Genomic DNA, 14,533 nt, shown 5'->3' with positions numbered 1-14,533 from the left:
AGCACCCGCATTATAACTGATCAAAGAGTGAAGATTTCAAAGACTAATTCCTCCTCTTCATGTGCACATGCTCAGCTTTCAACAGCTGTGGTCTCATTTCACAGCATCACAGAGGAAGCAGAAAGTCTTGCTTGGGTACAAAGCCAGGACTGAAGAAAGAAACAAACACAGAAACAAAAAAAGGGACAAATAATAAAGGAAGGAGACAATGCAGCAGACTTCTTCTTAAGGGTAGTTACAGTCCAACAAGTCCTCTTTCTCAATAAGCACAATAAATCACACTCAATGTCAGTGACATCGTAGCTTTAGCTGCATACCAGCAAAGGTGCCTTTCTGATATCTCAGCTTGTTATAGCTTCTTCAAGACACAATACCGAGTTACTTTTTACAGTCCAGCCATTGAAATGTGTGAAGTAACAAACAAACAAACAAAACAAAACTGAAGGATTTCAAGGACGGCTGCCAACACAGGGGAAATTACATATGGAAGATATGGCAACGGAATTAACCAAAAATGAAATGGTCACAGGAAGTCTACCTCTAATGTACAATATTCAGTTACAAAGAAACAAGTTTCAAATGGCATGAAAACAGATGATGAAAAACTGGATATGACTGTTCTACTTATGATAGGTTTTAAGTGTCAGTGTCGCAATAGCAGAGGATGTGAATATGAAGCGAATACTGTAATGGAAAAAATCAGCTTACTACTGTAATGTTTTAAAAAGTGTGCTTAAGACGTTTATGTAGATGTATGATTCTGATTACTATAAGCACTGGCAAAAATGGCTTAAGATATATATATATATATATATATATACACACATATATATATATATATACACACACACACACACACTGTAGATGGTATGGAAATGTATAGTAAAGTGAATAATTAGTATAGTGAATAATTGCCCAGCCTTCACAATTTCAGTGGTGCCATTGTATATCAAATGACTGATGCTTCAGTCTCTAATGGCATATAACATCAAATCCCAAAGCATTTCATTTCTCTCAACCAACACTACAAGGTATCTAATGAGGCCTCCTGAGAATATGCCCCCTCCCCCCCAGTTGGATTATCTTCAGACTGAGTGGCTGAGGGAGGCCTGGTTCCACCTCACATAGCTATGAGGAGCCAGACAGTGCCGGCAGCCTGCTGAATGCTGTTCTGCAGCGTTGCAGGGAGACATTTGACGTTTGACATCATCATAAGAACGTCACAAGAAGGAGAAGAGGAAGAAACGCTCCTCTGGTTGCAGCTGTTGAGTAGAGTGGTTTGCTCAACATACTTCACTCCGTCAGTGAATGTTTGCTTTCTGTTTTCCATGTAGCAGTTCGTTGCAGTTGTCATTTTGAAGCGATCGGTGCTTAAAATTACACACTCCTCCTCTACTGCTGCACCTGCAATGGTGCTCTTGGGGCACAGAGGAGCTTCATAATATTTCCATGCTGTAGATGCTGATTTATTTTGGATGAAGGTTCTTTGGGGTTAAAGGTGATGTGAATAAAAAAGCAAGCTAAGAGCAACCACTCAGACAGCCAGTGGGCTGGTAAAGTAAAATACTGACACTTCCTGTCAAGTAGACATCCTTGAACAAGAACCTCAACCATTGACAGCTACATGAAATAAATAGCACTTTTATTTGAGTCTCATTCTGCACCCAAAGCAGAGAAACATAAATTCTGAAAATCTGCTGACAACTGTTACGCTGAATAGTATTCTACTCTTTTTCCTTTTTTTATGCCTTTTCATTATCTTTCCCATGCAGGATATCCATGCCATCAAATTCCTCCTCTCCTTATTCCAAAACAAATCATGGCTACTGCTGCAGCATATGTTAAAGCTTTAATGAGGCGTGAACAGCAGGGCTCCAACTAACAGCTGTTTTTAGTGTCGATTAATCTGATGATTTTTTAATTGATTCATGGTTTGATCTATTAAAAGAAAGAACGCGATAACAAAAAAAAAAAAAACACTTGGTGACATTTTCAAATTGCCTGTTTTGTCCAACCATTAGTGCAAAACCTACAGATATTCAGTTCATGAGCAGCAAATGCTCCTATTTCAGAGGCTGGAGCTAGAGAATGTTTGGCTGTATTGCTTGAAAAATGACTTCAATGATTTAGTGATTATCTATTGCAGATATATTTTTCAGTCAATTGACTAACTGATTAATTGACCACTTTTTTCGGCCACAATGGATAGATACTGGTGAGCTAGTGAGACCAGTTACACTGCAGTTAATTAAAGAGATGCTCACAAAGAAAAAAAAAACAGACACATTCTCCACTGGCATAAGATGTTACAGTTGTCATATGCAAACTAAACCATCTAATTGCAGTGGTTACAAATGAGTCTCTTGTTTTCCTGTTGTTGAGATAAGTGGTGTTAAACAGTTCTCCTTGTACTTAAGACCTCAAACAGTGGCAACTGCTGTTCTACGGCAACAGAGAGCAACTCATTTTCCAAAAACACACACAAAAAGAAGAAAGAGATGAATAAGGTTGTCTCATGTTGAAGAAATACATATGAACACCTCTTTCTTTTCTTTTTTTCTTCAACCAGATTTCATCTCAGAGGTCCGTTTCACAAAGCAGGTTTACTGAAAACTCCGAGTATGTTAACCCTGAAATGAGGGAAACTCTGAGTTTTCCGTTTCACATAGGAAGGTAAGTCAAACCAGAGAAAGAGGGGTAACTCAAGCCTGTTTCACAGACAGAGGTAAGTTAAACTCCGAGTCAGTTACCGCAGTAACAGACTCTATGAACCTAACCTGGTCGGGACCAGGTTTTACTCAAGGAACCTCGAGTTTCTCTGTGTCTCCGCCCTCTTCCACACACCGCATTCATTTCCTCATTCATTCATTCAGTCGGCAGACGAGTTTTGGCATAGTTCTGCCGTCTGTTATTAAAAAAAATCATTAAAAATATCAGTCAGTGAGAAGTCCATTAGGCACAGTAGGTGGTGACTTGTTTCGTTAACATGGCATGTTAACGTCTTTTGATCATGATCCCGTGGATGAAGGTGCAGCGATACTGCGCAGAGAATTAAATATTCGTCGGGAGATAGTTATCAGACCACGATGTGATCATGATCAAAATGAGGTAGCTACCTCCATGAGATCATGCAGAGGTCTTACCTGTTTGAACCATGTTTTTATATTTGAATTTAAGCTGCTGCCAAGTGCGCTTCTCCCCCGCGGGATTGCACCTAAATGAAATAAATTAATAGGCAACCATTCAAGCAGTTTTGACCTGTAATATTATTGTGATTTCAAAGGACTACATTTATACTCACGCATTGACCCGAGCAGCAATGTTCTCCCACGCCGTCTCCCTCTCCTTCGCAGCTGCAGCGGTGTTGGACTTCCGTCTAAAAACGTGTTCATATTCGCTGTATGAGCGCATTAAAATGTCTAATTTCCAGTGGCGTGAAGTACGCAGCCTTCCGCTTCCCCGTTGCCATGGTGAATCCTTAAATCGGGGTTCCATTGATGCTGTCTTTTTAAAGTTGCGGTGCACGCGCTTAACTCGAGGTGAACCTACTCTGAGTTAATCAAACTAACTCAAATCTGCTGTTGTGGAATCGAAAACTCAGAGTTTCCTATCTCAGAGTAGATCAACTCAGAGTTCAGGGTTACACTCAGAGTTTGTTGAACCTGCTTTGTGAAACGGACCCCAGATAAACCCCTTACACATGAATATGCAGGAGATTTTACGTCATTCAGAAACGTGTGTGCTTGTGTTCATATGTGTCTTCCTCACATATTTGTACACTGCATTATTTGTACAGATGACTGGAAATAGGAAAACGCACCAACAAATAAAAAGACAGAGAGGCAAACAGAGAGAAAGGAGATAAGACAATGCAAACACACAAAGCCACCTCTTACAAATATTAATGTCACCAAAACAAATTGAGGTCTCATTGCACCTTAATGATTATAAGAAGCTTTCCAGGCAGAAAATAAACAAAAAATCGATGTTCCCTATAGCCATACCTATCCTGCTCTGACTTAACAGGCAACAAGAGCACCTCTGGTATTTTATCCTGATCAATAATAAATAAACAAAGCCAGTCCCTTCTGTTCTTCAGATTAAGGAGAGGTGTGTGTAAAATGCTGAATATGTATTGCCTGGGAGAGCTTGCTGCTGGAAAAATAACTACTTCCCTCTCAATCTTATTGCCTTATTGCGAAAAGCTCATTTTGTCTTCATTTCGAATGATTCTCGTTTTGATGCAATGTGCCTACACTCTATAAAATAGACAATTGAGTTCTGGTCTGTACCACAGCTAAATGCAAATCAATGGGTGGGCTTTACAAGCTTTCTTTGGCTGTAATGTCAGCATAGATTCAGAGACTTTTTTTTTTTTTTCACAGAAGACATTATGTCATGTCAAAGCAGGAAAAGCACAGGTTTCAATAATGAAATTAATAAGAGATAAATTCCATTTAGCTGCTTCACGTTCATGGTCCTAGTACATAGTTCTTGCTGGCTCACTGTCACACTGTGACGGCTGACTGGGACACACTGGAACAGAGCCATCATTAGTGATATAAAAACCAGCTGTGCTTCTATGTCAAGTCAAATGCCTGGACCAATGAAACTAAAATTAAGATGGGAAGTCACACCTTGACATTTTTCACAAGTGACGGATGTGTCAAAGTCAGCACCCTTCCCAAGTAAAGGACAATTACTTTTGTGTGATAAAAATACCCACTGGAGCAAGACTTATTTTTACTTTTAGCTATATGGGGATCTAGTGGTGGCACTGTTGGGTCTGTCAGAAATCTTGACAAATTTATAGATCATAAGTGTTAATCAAAATGCAGATATTAGATCAATTACATTATTTTATTACATTACATTATTACATATTTATTACATATTAACTCTATTCTTTACATTGTTATATTTTATCAGTACAAATTACTCATTTTTGTGAGAGGTATTTTATAGATACTGAACATCAAACTTCAGTGAATATCCAAACATGGATACAACAGAGGCCAAAATTAGTGTGCAGTAAACACCAGCACTGGTTTGGGTTGCCTCTGGCAGGAAAATTGATAATAGCCACCTGACACACATGAACACAGGAAGAGAGTATTATTTTTGAATGCCTCAGTAACAGGTCATCCATTTGCTTCAGTCTTGAAATCTGATGATACACTCTCTGACTAAGCCCATTATAAGAGCAAAGAATACAAATCAACATGAAGATGTCTTTTGATTGGCTGCTGGCTGGATCCGTTGTGTCTGCCGTGTCTCAGCTGGTCTATCTGTGTCAGTAAACTATGAAGGTTCACTGGACAAAACAAGCTGGTTGAATGTGTTAACTTGGGAATTTAGAAAGCATGATGGGCACTTTTCACTATCCTCTGAAAAATGACTGATGTATCCATCACAAATACAGTCAGACTAATCGATAACAAGGTAATCAACAAGTGATTGACAATAACAACTAAACAAAACACTGTTATGGCGGAAGAGTGAACGAGTATGAGCATTAGTTAGATATCCCCTGTAAGTCTGTAAACCATTATGGATGAAGAAAGCCTAGTTACACATTAAATTAAATAGTACAAAAAAAAAGACGCGGATAAGTGAATGATTACAACTGTTGCTTTGGTGATTAGACACTGTGAGACAAATAAAATGCTATTGTGATTTATTATGACCATATATTTGATAGTCAGACACATTGACAGAAGTCACTGTATAGCAGAAGAGAAGAGAGGATACAACATGACATAAAGAAGGCGAAAAAAGCTACAAAAGCCATAATCTCAGGGGTGCAGTTGTTAAAATGCAGGTAAAACAATAAATGCTGCATTTCCTCTCTCAATGATAGTAATTTTGTCCAGACTGCAGCATGCTTTAGGCAATCACCACTCACAGCAAAAGCCAAGCAAAGAGAAAGGACTACATGAGAAGAGAAGATGGCAAGAAATGAGGTGTGCGGCTGTGGAGGTTGAGGTTAATGAATAAAGTAATAACAAAAGTCACGTGATGGAAACCCAAATGTCCCACTGGCTCTCTGATAAGTGTGGATGTGGTTTCTGACCGGAGACAGAAAATCAGTGACATCCAGGCTGCAGGCCAAACAGCTAATGGGCCCTACCCTGCTTATCAGTATACTGCACTGTCTGCCAGCCCAGAGGACTCACAGATGAGCATGCAGACACTCAAAAGAATGAGTGACAGAACTGAATTTCTAATTTCATGTGCATGCAAGTGTGTTTCTCAACACAGGACAGAGCCACTGTGCTATTTTCAGTCCCAATTTCTGTTATTTAAAACTCGTATTTGGTTTGCATGTGTTCATTTCGCAGGTCAGATTGTTCGAGTAAGGTCAGATATTGTATTTCATTAGACCAAACACTGTATACTTTTGCATCTAAATTCAACACTAAACTTTGCCAACCACTGAAAAGTACTGCTGCAACTGGAAATTTCATGCTTGCGTTTTTACTTAATTTTGTTGTACATTGCACTCCTCTGCTGACCTCGGCAAAGGCATTTACATTTCACAGTCTAGGCTGGTACACACCCACACAGGTGATGCTCTTCTTGTCTTAGCACAAATATGGCTCCAACATAGTGCTTCACAGTCATTCAAATAAATTCCATTATGCTTCCTGTCACAGTTTCAACAAACGAGAGTCAGTCAGCATGGGAGCGAAAAAGAGAGAGTAAGAGAACAGGCAAAGAAGGTGATAACATGAGACAGAAAGGCAAAAAGCAAAGAAAAGAGAAAAACAACATGCCTCAAAGAAATCATGGCCGTGAAACAAAAAGAGGTAAAAGAAAGGGCAGGGGAAGGGAGGAGGGAGGGCTGCAAGGAGAGAGAGGAAACAACAGACTCCACAGCAGTAATCCCGCAAGAAAAAGGAGATGCAGGACAAGCTACAGACACTCCTTGTCTTTTCTTTCCTTGTTTTCCATCACTACCATTCTGTCTTTGTTCAGCCACACACTCCCACACTGCAGCAGCTACGTCTTCTCTTCTCCCTCTCCTTCCCTCTTCCTATTAAGATAGGATCTGTACATTCAGTTGCCATCATCTCCCGCAATTAACCGCAATTCTTTATTGGCATGACTTAAATCTGTCTGGTACTATTTGAAGTCTTTCCAAATTCCTCAAGGCTGGCCAAATGAACATAAGAAGCACACACTACAGTACAGACCTTAAAGTTCATTAACAGAATGAGACTCAGCCAGGGTGCAGAAAAAGCAGTGATGGCTGGATGGAAATCAATGTTAAATTGTGCATTTGATTGTCAATGGCTCAACCAGCATGACTGAAAATACTTTTTAACCCAAGTCTCCACTTTTCTTCTTTTGCTTGCTTGTACAGTATTTACACGATGCCTCAGAAGGACAAACATAGCTCCTCTTCACAGAATAGCCACATACATTTACTGTAGAACTGTGGTTTAATGAAGCCACAGTTGTCTCCATTTATTTCTTCTGCTTCTGTTTCTCTTCATCTTGTTTCCTCAACTTATCTTCCATTCATCTTATTTACTGAGTGTGCATTTATAGGCCCTCTTCAAATAGTGGATCTGAGAGCATTGGGATTAATTTCTACCACTAATTAATTATCTTATCTTAATGGCTGATCATAAATAGAGATTTCACTGTCAAGAGCTAATGTCTGTCAAAGGAATGAACCAACAGGCTACAATCCTCCTTCGATTCTCTCAATTTCTCTCGCAATTCACTTGCCTCAAGGGAGGAAATCTCAAACTCAAACTTATATTATCTCCAACTAAAAGACTGGGAATGAACAAAGAAGGTGCAAAGGTGCAAAGTCAATCTTACTAATTACTTTTCCAGCTTCTTAGCATATACATGTACAGCTTATATAATGTAATACATATATACAGTGCAAGCAGGATGGACACACTTTACCCCACAAGTCTGTCTCTCTTACAGAGAGGGAGGTATTTTGGGGGCTATAAAACTAATCTGCAGTAAGAACCTGCATCATCTTCTATGTGAGATGGAATAGTAAGCCTGATATGATATGCAGATTAATCACAATATCACTGTGTAGCAAGTGTTTGAGATGCTTTAGCTTGTGTAAATCCACTGATATCAAAGTGCCAAACAGCTGTATCTAATTTAGCTTTATAGCACCATTATAACCTCTTAAACCAGTCTTTTTGTATGCTGTGCTGCCTGGTTACCGGACTAATAAAAATCTGTGTGGTGAAATCAATGTTGACAGAGTCCATGAATGGAGACTTAAAAAGGGGAAGGATGGGAAAGGTCAGCCAACCATCGGCCAGAACATCAGTAGGAGCAGAGGTTCCGCCTGCTAACGTACTGACGTGTAACACCAGAGTAAAACTGAAACCACTAAACATCAATAAACAGATAAACCAACTCACACTCTGGAGAGCAACCTTGATGCGTGTGATACTTACAGACATCTCTACTGCTCATGCATTTTACATGTGGTGGAAAACACATACTGTACATTAAGAGTTTAAAATGTGCTAGGCACAGATATTAAACCTTGTGTGAAAGTAGTAGATCAAATACATGTGAAATTACCGAATCGAGTAGATACAACAATGAAACAATGAACCATTTGCTGATGAAAGATAATATACTGACGTTAATATAAAAACCATTGTTAAAGCATTTGGACAGTTTCTCCACACAGCTGATACATACTGTACATGACACCCCTTTGTGTGAGTGAAGTTACAGCTTAACATGCCTTCACTTGGCTTTTCTTAACAACGTTAATTGACCCTTCATGTACTACAGCAGCAGTATCTTGTCTGTATTATTGAATAAATGAAAATGTCAGTCATGCTGGCATGTAAGTTAATGACATGACATTTTATCATTGTTGACAGGTGACTGTTTTGAGCATGTAGCTCATGCCTTACCGATCCGCAAGTCATCTTCCCCCATTAAAGGCATAATCAAACATCTGTCTAAAATGTTTGTGTTTTCCTGTTTTCAAGGAAAAGGGGAGCATGCCCAGAGTGGAGCTGGTAGTAAAAAATTGGCAAAAGGTTTAAGTTGTTTTCTGACAGAAACAGAAACAGCAACTAGAATTTCATGTTGAGGTTTCATGTTTTGTCTAAACAGCAATAAAAACTTAATCTTATCAGCTCACTGTGGCTGTGGCTTCTTTTAACATCCCCTCCCTGAAATATTTAAAACTGATTCACTGATCAAAAAGTACCCAGTTACATCCACACCTTCAGACAGAGGTATCTGTACACACCAAGGAGTTAGCAGTCAGTTAGCAGTTATTCAACACACAAAATTCTGTAGCTCCATCATAGTAAAAGCTTAAAATTGTCAGGTCAGAGGAAAGCTTAACTGTGAGGCAGGGAAATCATCCAGCCATCAAATCAATCAAAAACACAATCAACATAGAGAGGATGCTGGCAAAAATGTCCTGATGACCATATTACCATACATTTCATAACTGATAACCTGGGGTAAGAAAGACGAGGTGAAGGATAAAGTAAATCCATAACAGGAAGTGAAACATATCCCAATAAGACAGGCTGACAGCTCTGATAGATACAAAACACAGACAAAAAAATTACAGGTCAAACAACAAGGTGACATGGTAGATACTAATTGGCCTTGAGGGACCTGCATCCTGTCACAGGGGATGACATTTTTACTGTTGCTGTTTTGTGGCATGTCCTTGGAGAGGAGAGTCTCATAATTGACAGCATGACCTATAAATCTGTAACTGTAAATCAAAACGTAATTTTATTTTAATTAGAGGCTCATTTAAGTTACTGAGAGATGGGGTTGTGATGATAGATCCAGAACTCCTATCAAAACCCTTGATTTCTCTGTTGGTCTCTCGCAAATGAATAGATTCACAAGTCAGGCACAAGCAGCAGATGATGGCCACAGTGCTGGAGTGCGTGCATGTGCATACACTGATATTTTGAAGCTAAAATCACAGCCGTCTTTATAGTGTTGATTCTAGCAACCCCTCTGCCACAAACAAAGCAGCGCATGCCGCACACAGGCACGTACATGGGCATGTGCACACACAGGACAGCGGCTTTGAATATCTTGTCTTCTGTTTGCTGCTTCCCACACCAAAGAGAGCCAGAGCAATTTACCTCTGACACAAACAAGGTTTGCAGAGTCAGCAAGCCACACATGCACATACACAAGCACAGCATTGTTTACAGCCTGAGTTCTCTGGCATGCTTACAGAGGTAAAGGCAGAAGATAGTGAGCTTACAGAGAAATCCTACAACTACATCAAGGAAGACAGGAGAGTTATAAAAATAAGATGAGAGATGAAATTGGATTACATATTTAAGTATGACTTCATTTGCTCATTTGTTTTATTGCGTCATAACTTCCTCTCTTGATTCTGTCTGATTGTCAAACTGAACAGAGCCTGCTCGGGTTTTGAATGGTCCACATTAAAACAACGCAGAGAATAAAGTAGATGCAATGCATGTGGAAAAACATCTGGTGGTTCCTTCAACCAGAGAAGGCAAATACCAACATGGAGCTGTCCATGGTGCTGAAACAAACTGAGATACAAAGATACAAGAACAATGCTTTATTCTAGAGTATGAGTGATAGGGCTGAGCGCGGTCTCTCAGATGGTGATTACAATACAAAAAAACATAATGTCTAACTTATGTTAGACATTATGGGCCAGCTTAACAGGCCAGCTTAACAGGCCAGCTTATTAAAAATCCTCTATTTTCTGTGTAATTTAAGAAGCTAATACAGGAATGTCGGTGCTAATTTACACTATATGCTACACGAATCACTTGTCATCATCTGCATTACAGACCTCCACATTACAGCTCTTCCCACAGACAGCATGGTCCTTGCAGTTTCACTGTCACTGCAGCAGGAAGTAAGATACAGTAGCTTAGGAAGACTAAGGGCCAATTTGGAACATCTTTCTGTCAACCTCATCTTTCCGTCCAACTCTCTTTTCTCGACCCTCAACCTTTCTGTCACTCTCATTCTTTCTCTTCTTGTCCTTCTATTTATGTCTCACAACAGACACTCAGGGGCAACAGAAAGCAACACAGCAGTCCTCTGAATTATTGAAGCAGACAAGGCACCTCTCTCTCTCTCTCACAAACAAACAAACACACAAACATATATGTACACACAGTGAAATAATCTTGAAACTTGAATGCCTGCCCTCGTGGGATAAAAGCGGATAATGACCAATTCAATGTGACATGGTTCTAGCAAGAATACACATCAAAGAGAGAGACAGAGAGAGAGACAGAGAAAGGTAAGAGGTAAGGGAGAAAAGACAGACAAAAAAGAAAAGAAAGACACTAGAGGAAGTAAGACTCAAAAGGAGGAGAAGTTATTACTTTTAAAGTAGCGCTGCAAAATGTGTCAGGTTTTGGCACTTCACAACTGGAAATAGAAAGAAATGTAAACTACTTGTTGTGTTCACAAAGAGCAAGGCCAGGACCCAGATGCAGTGACGAGAACAAAATTTATTCGTAGAAAAAACAGAAAAATGCAAATAGCAAATTCTTCAGTCCAAAAGGTAAAGTACAACTAAGAGAGGCCACGGTGGGCAAAGTACAGAAGCTCAATCAATTACAAAGTGACAAATTAAAAGAAGTAAAATGACCGATACGGAAAAAATTGCAACTATAAATTACAGAAAATACACAAAGCAAAACTCACTACATGGAAACTTTTAGAAGAAGAGCGAGGCAAGAGAAAGGCAATCACAAGAACTCTATACAGGGGCACAGATACAGAGAAAATAATCAGGCAGCGAGAACAGCATGGAGGCTGCTTATAAAGAGCCAGTGATGAGCCAATTGAGGACAGGTGCGTCTCTGCGCTCTCTGCCAGGTGATCAGCTCCGCCCCTCTCCTGCTCCTGTTTGAAACAAAAATAAAACATAACATTTTCCAACCAGATTTCCAAACCATAAAATCAAATTAGGTCAGAGAGATGCTGGGGTATAATGACAGTCTAAAGTGAATCCTTTATTTCTTCACAAAAGAAACTTCAGCAATATCTGATCAAATATATATTAGTTACATTTCCCTTTTACTCTCAGTGCATGGCTGCATTTCTAATGTCCATTTATTTAATTGCATGTTTTTATTGCACTGGCGTTGTCTGTACTTGGCTTGCCAAGTTGTTTGAACGAGCATTGAACAAGAAAACGAGGAATGAGTTTTGTTTTCCAAATAACATGCTGGAAATAATAAAATATAGCTTTTTTTCTTTTTATCTTATTAATAATCGCTTAATCAAAGTAATAATCCACAGCCATTGACTAGTAAAGGTTTCCAAAAGATATTGCCATATTATCATTATAAGATTTATGAATAACTACAACAACATTTAGCAAAACCTGTTTTCCTACATGCAGAAATAAAACACAATTTCAGAATGTGACACAGGCAAGGGTATAATTTCCACTGGGGATTGGGGAAAAATCTCCTCACTTTTCAAAATCCAATTCTTGCCCCCTTACTTTGACAATTTCAGTTTGATTCATTCACTACAATACCTCTAAACGGTGTCCTCTTAACATCCAACCACCAAAATCAAGATGAAAGAAGCTCTGAGCTGATACAAATGACATACACTCATCAAGAAGTAGTGATTTTTTTCCTGTCTTTGGCCTTTCAGACAAAGTACATGCTGTCCTGTACTCTTGGGCTGAATATGAGGATGACTGCAGACACTATTTAGCACTGAAAAAAGACCATTTAGCCAAAAAAAAATACAACATTTCAAAATAACATAACATTATTTATCATAAAATATCAGGTCTCTATCAAGAATATTAGGCTGATTGTATTAATGCAGCAAAATATTAATATTTTTTGACATGCACACACAATCATATATAAGCTTACAACATACATGTCAGAGACATGTGACAACAATGTCAAAACTTTATCAACTTAATCTACACAACCGTGCTTGCTGGTAAAGAGAGATTTCTTTGAATTCATTTTTGGACATGTACAGCACTTGGAATAGATGTCTGATTATAGTGAATTCATCAAAATACACGTTTGCTTCAGTCAAGTCAAAATTATAGCAATGATCCTATGAAGTAGAGAGAGTAGAGTCAAGGTAGAGTCACAGACGATATTACTAGCTGCCTGTCACTATTAGCATAATGCAGATTTTACCATCATAACTGAGAGCAGCCACCATGAAGATGAAATACAGAATGACAGAAATTCAGTCAGGACAACTAGAAGGTGTACATTATTGGATGCTGAATGCTGGGTAATGAAGAAAAACGATTCAGAGAATGACATTCTAATAGCTTTTTGTCTTATAGAATTTAACATTCCACACTGTGAAGTGCACAAAGGATCAAAGAATGGGATAAAATGACATTATGTAATCCCTAATTGCATATTTTCATGATGTAATTCATCTTCTTTAGGATTTAAGCTTGAAAAGTAGCAACAGTGCAAGTAGGACAGGCGATTACAATAAACTCTTTTAAGCTAGCATCTTCTTCTTTAACTCCTCAGACAAAAATGTCAATTTGAAAAGGTGGTGGCAGAATCATCTTGATGTTAACTTTTTCAAAAAAAAAAGGAAAAATCTGCCATGTACCGAGATGTCTGTGTGCTGCAATGAGTTCTTGCTTGTGTGTGTGTGTTAAAATCTTATTAATTAAATTAAAGATGTAATCCAAACTGTCAGGCATATGCAAGGGTTGACAAAAAACAACATAGACAGAAATGTTGAGAGAACTGATGAGTGTTTTTGGGTTGGTAAGTCAAAGGTTGGTAAAATGGCACTAACTTTAATGCGTGAGGGTGACATAAAGAAACATGAGCAGCAAGACAAAATGTGGGAGTCACCTTCAACATATATGTCTTACAATCATACAGATTACACAGACAATGGCAATATTAGTAACTGGGTTTAAGTAAAGTAACCCCTATTGACTTCAAAAGGCAAGTGACAACGTTAATCATTTTCTTTCGCTGTGGTCCCTGTTACATTATTAGTGACAGTACTTTAAATACTTAGAGATTAGTGTACCTCCTAATGTTTCCTCTTCGCTTCATACCCTGTCTGACTGTTCACCCTCCCAGTGATGCAGATAGGAATTAGATTATCTCTGCTGCAGACCTCTTTTCCCTGTTGTTCAGCATCAACTGATCTAATTTGATCCTTTGTTACAGCCTGCGCAAAAATGTTAATTCCTTCATACGTCCATGTTAGTTAGCACTATAAATGATCGTTATGGGACTGTAATTGAAAAAGACACGTACACAAGGTGAATTAGTGTACATTAAAATGCACATCTCTGTTGTGCATCTTCTTGAGGTGGTAATTAATATACTCCTTTATATCTGTCATAGTGTGTTACTCTCAATGTAACCATGACTCAAAGCACAGACAGACTGGGCTGCCACCAAAATGAAATAAATACACGCTGTTAAGTCTTTAGGCTTTTAAGTGTGAAACCACTTGACTAAAAGGTTATCTTCAAGATGTGTCAAAATCTGCTTTTGGATATAATCCCTGA

The sequence above is a fragment of the Chelmon rostratus genome, chromosome 9 (assembly GCF_017976325.1).
Source record: "Chelmon rostratus isolate fCheRos1 chromosome 9, fCheRos1.pri, whole genome shotgun sequence".
NCBI lineage: Eukaryota > Metazoa > Chordata > Actinopteri > Chaetodontiformes > Chaetodontidae > Chelmon > Chelmon rostratus.
This window is presented reverse-complemented; position numbering follows the sequence as displayed.